Source organism: Stegastes partitus, unplaced genomic scaffold (assembly GCF_000690725.1).
Source record: "Stegastes partitus isolate 25-593 unplaced genomic scaffold, Stegastes_partitus-1.0.2 Scaffold1260, whole genome shotgun sequence".
Lineage (NCBI taxonomy): Eukaryota > Metazoa > Chordata > Actinopteri > Pomacentridae > Stegastes > Stegastes partitus.
In genome coordinates this window covers 92338-97454 of record NW_007578991.1, presented here as the reverse complement: position 1 = coordinate 97454, position 5117 = coordinate 92338, and positions in this window count along the sequence as shown.

Genomic DNA, 5117 nt, shown 5'->3' with positions numbered 1-5117 from the left:
GAGTCATTTTGGACACATTTTTGTCATCATGGACAGGGCTTAGAGTCATCATGACACTTTTTGAGTAATTCTGGACAAATTCTGAGTCATTTTGAACACATGTATGTAATTATGGACCAGTATTAGAGTCCTTCTGGGCAAATCTTTGTCATCACCGACAAGTTTTAGTCATTTTGTGCACACTTGAGTCACTTTAGTCACATTTCTGTCATCACGGCCCAGTTTTGAAATCATTAAGGACACAGTCTGAGTCACTTTGAACAGGGTTTAGAGTCATTATGACACTTTTTGGGACAATTCTGGACAAATTCTGAGTCATTTTGGACACATTAGACTCATCTTGAGGCGGTTTGGGCAGGTTTTTGTATTTCAGAACAAATATTAAGCAATTTTGGACACATTTCTGTCATCGTGGACCAGTTTTTAAGTTGCTAATGACATATTTCTGCCATATTGGGCTCGTTTTGAGTAATTACGACCATGTTCTCAGTCATTTTCTGCTTTTCTGGAGCTTCAGGTCTAATGTGATGCCACCAAACCAAAGAGCTCGTCTCTAGTGGGTGATGTGCTCTGAAGAACCAGAGAGCTTCCTGAGGAACCCTTATGTTCCCGAGAGACGACAACACAAAGGTAATCTAAAGAGCTGATTTCAGGAACATCTGACAGCACACGAGAGCTGTTTGATTCGATTATTAGCGTGGGTGGAGTCTTCATTTTGACCTTTAAGAGGAATTTAAAGCAGCTGCAGCTCGTTCCTACACGTCCAGCAGGAGATCCGTCTGCTTTAGGGAGTGTCGGAAAAGGAAGCATTCAGATGATTGGATGGTTCCCCGGAGACGTTTGTTGTAATGAGGAGGAACCGAGGCTCCTGCTTCCATGTTTACTACGATCACGTTTGTCCTCTTCGTGGCCTCATTATTCACCACGATAAAAAAAAGAGAAACGGTTCCCTCAAAGGTAGAACGTTCTGCCTGCGACGTTCTGAGGATGTTGTTCAATTCAATTCAATTTCAGATTCAAAAAAAAAAAAAACCTTGTTGTTGATGGAACACACTGAAGAACGTTCTTCTGTCAAATGTCGCCATAGAATCTGTGGAACCTTCACACAAGACGAAGAAACGCTCTGAGCCCAACATTAGAACACAACAGTCGAACGGTGTTGGTAGAACTTTATAGAACCTTCTCAGAATGTTTTTACAACACATGACTTCTAGCCAGGTGGCAGCTTCCACAGGGTTTCAGAGGTTCTCCATCCGACTCGGTCCGGACAGAACCGCCTGGTTACTCACAGAACCAACAGTTTCCTGATAGTTCGGGTTTGAACGTGAACAAAGACGGAACGTTTTATCATCAACGTTCAGACGATGTCTGGAGAATGTCGTCCAGAACAACAAAAGTAGAACGTTCTCAAGGTAACAGTCACAAAACGCTTTCTTAATGTTCCAGAGGCCTGCTGTAAAACACGTTCCAGAAAGCGTTCCCAAAATGTTCCACTGTGTTGCAGGAAGAACACTGCTCTCAGATAAAATGTTCCAACGACGTCATCGTCAAACATTTTAAGAACATCTTTAGTTTTTCTACCTTTGTTAGGAAGAACATTTTGGGAACTAAATGGAAACTTCCAGCTCATAACATTGCTGGAACGTTGCAGAATGTTCTCAGCGTTCTCCTTTCTTTGTGGAATGTTGTAGTAACGTTTGTAAATGCATTGCAGGAATGTTTCCTTGAAAACGGTCATTCGAAGGCTTGATAACGATTTGAAAACCTTTTTTTTTTTAATGTTAGTTTGAGAACGTTCTTCCGATATTCTAACACCCTCTGAATGTTCTAAAAATGTTCTGCAATGGTTCTCATTTGGTTCTCTACAACCTCTGAATGTTGAAACGTTCTGTCTTTTTTCACTTTAACGTCACAGGAACATGATTTGAAATGAGAAACACTCTTAAAACCTTCTTTTAACGTAAGATTCCTTTTATTTCTTTTTAAAACATTATTAAAAATGCATTAAACTGTTTTGGGAACGTTCCCTGCTTGCTGGGAACGAATTAGAAGCACCTGAAGTAGTAAAATGCTGTTTACTCTAAAGGGGCTTTTTTTTTTTTAAACTGCAAAACAATGAGTTTTACTTTTAAAGTGAACACAGGTCACTGTGGAGCTTTTACTGTTTAACAAGAAAAGAGAAGTGTCTCTTTCTTCCCTCTTTTTTTTCCTAGAAATGAGAAAACAAACTCTTCTCCTGCCGTCTCGTTCCTCTCTAATAATTTGGAAACGCTCCCTAAAGCAGCTCTAACGGTTTCTTTGTCTGAACTTGTTCACTGAGGCTCAAGCCGCCGTCAGCGACAGACCGAGGCGCCGCTTTAACGATGATTTAAAGACAAACTTTCACAACTGGGTGGCGACAGACGATGATGACGATGATGTTGGTAATCTTTCTCCCGATGTGGGAAAGTTGTCGTTTGGTCTGAAATGAAACCAGTGAATCAAAGTGAAACCTAGCGTCTCTCTAAAAGCCTCCTTTCTTGCAGCTGTCTTGGTGTTTCGGGCGAGTTGCCACCGCTGAGACTTGCGGTTGGATTAACGAATGATGGGACTTTCATCTCCCACGCCTTCTGCCTGGAGCTTCGTGTTTCACTTCTTTTGTTGAAGGTTTTTTTTTACAAAAATGTGCAGAAAATAACACGGCAGCCACTGAGAACAGAAATACACACCTGTCATGTGGGACACAGCTGCATCGAAACGTCCAAAACAATCCATGTGAAAGGTTCTGCTCACCTGCTGACATGACAAACCAACATGAAAATCCTCAAACGACAATGAAGCAATTAAAACAAAACTGTGCTGCAACCAGATGACTCCAAATCGGTCCTAAATAACCAAAATAGGTCTAAAATGATTCAGAATTTGTCCATAATGCTCCAAGATTCTTTGTAAATGTCAAAAATAAATTTAAAAATGTGCTAAAAATGACTCAATCTGTCCAAAAGTTCTTCAGAATGTCCCCAAAAGTGTCCTAAATACCAACAATTAAACAACGATGGGAACCAATGGAAGAGGTTCATATTTTAACAGTTTATCAGTGAAATTTTGCTCAACATGTTTTAAAAATTTAGCCAAAATCTCATTGATCAGCCAGAAACTATAAAACAGTTTACCAAGTTCCAACAGTCCTCGAACTACTCGCGTGTGACGTGTTGTTCTGTCGTGAAAATGAACCGAATCTGACGTTAAAACTGTGATACTTCAACAAAAACACCTTTTTGAACATGAATGAAATAAACTGGTTTCTGTAAAAACAAGAATAAAAACAAAAATAATTATTTAAATACTTTTTATTAGAATAAGAACCAGTTTTTGCCAAAGGTCTTTAAAGTGACATTCATGGTTTTCAAAAGTTCTTAGAGGCACCTTTGACTTTTTGTTTACAAGAACCATTTGAAAAAATGGTTCCTCAAAGGAGCTACTTTTGCTGACATTCCTTGAATTATTTATGGTGCCTCGAGGAACCGTTTTTTGATGGTTCTTTGAGGAGGACTTTAAAGAACCATTTAGAGAAATGGTGCCTTAAAGATGTTTTTTTTTCTCTTCCTATATTCTTCGAAGCACCGTTATGGTGCCTGAAGGAACCGTGTTGTGGTGGTTGTTGGAGGAACCTTTCAGGGTGAAGAAATGGTTCCTTAAAGAACTTATTTTTGCCAAAAGTCTTTGGAGCTCCATTTATGGTACCTGAAGAAACCAAATTGTGATGGAGGAACCTTTGGGAGAACTTTAAAGAACCATTGGAAGAAACAGTTGTTTATAGAATAAGTTCTTTGGAATGGCATTTACGGTGCTGAGAGGAACCATTGTTTGATGGTTCTTTGACGTATCTTTAGGGGTTCTCTTAAAGAAACTGAAGCAATGACTCATCACAGAACCGTGTAATGAAACACGAAGTTTTGCCTCGGTTCTTTATAGCACCGTTTATGGTGCCTCGAGGAACCATTTTGTCTCAGTTTAAGGCACCTTTTGGGGTTCTTTAAAGAACTAATGTCCAGAACCCTCATGCTTGTTTGTTTGTTGTGGCAACAAGTCGACAGAACGTCTAAATATCAGTCAGGTTGTCTTCAGACACTTAATGCAGGAACATCACAGCTTCATGTTGTCTAACTTTACCATCAAACCGTTTAAACGTCTGTTTGGACTTTTTCTCATTTTGTTTCTGTTTCTGATCTGATAACCGGGTCCACTGGGTTCTTGTGTTGGATGCTCCGTCCTGATGTCTGCTGCTGCTGCTGCTGCTGATGGAGATCTTCCATGTTTGTTTTCCATAATCTGGAGCTGAATCGTTTTCCAGAAGCCGCGCTGCTGTTCCTGTCTGGTCATGCCCACATCTCGACCCAAACAGGCCCGGCATTGTGCCGACGCTGGCAGCGTTTGGGAACGACCAGGAAGTCCATTCAGATAAATGAAAAGCCCGTTTTTTCCCTCTTGCGTGACATTTAGGAGCTCTTCGCTTCAAACACAAAGCTGTCGATCAAAACGCTGCAGCTGCTGGATAACAAGCTGGAAACCACAACACGACGTCACACGCTAACCTGTGTTAGCATGAACCAGCCCCTCACCTGCTCAGGTACACCTGCTCACCAGGGCTCTGGGGGGAGGCAGCGGTTCTTCATTTGTACTGGAGTTCTTTGGTTTGGTGGCAGATAAGAGCATGAAACCAGAACTGGAACCAAACGCTGCTTTCATTATCGATCAATCATTCATCAGATGACGGTGAGAAATGTCCAAAGTTTGCTTCAGAATCACTGTTTAGGATCAAAAAAGAACCGGTTGGATCCACAAGTTTGTCCAAAATGACTAAGAAACCTTCAGTGACAAAACATGCCTAAAATTACTCAAAATGCCTCCATAAAAGTCCCCTAAATGACCCATAAGCCAACCAGTATTTAAAAATGTGTCCAAAACTACTTTGCCCTACTAATTTGCCCTAAATGACAAAAGTAGTCCAGAAATGGGCCTAAAAGTTTTCCTGAATAACGAAATAATGTCTAAAATGACTCAACATTTGTCTGAAATGACAAAAACATTTTAAAAACGGCTCAAACTAAACAACTAAAATGGTCAAAGATGACTTT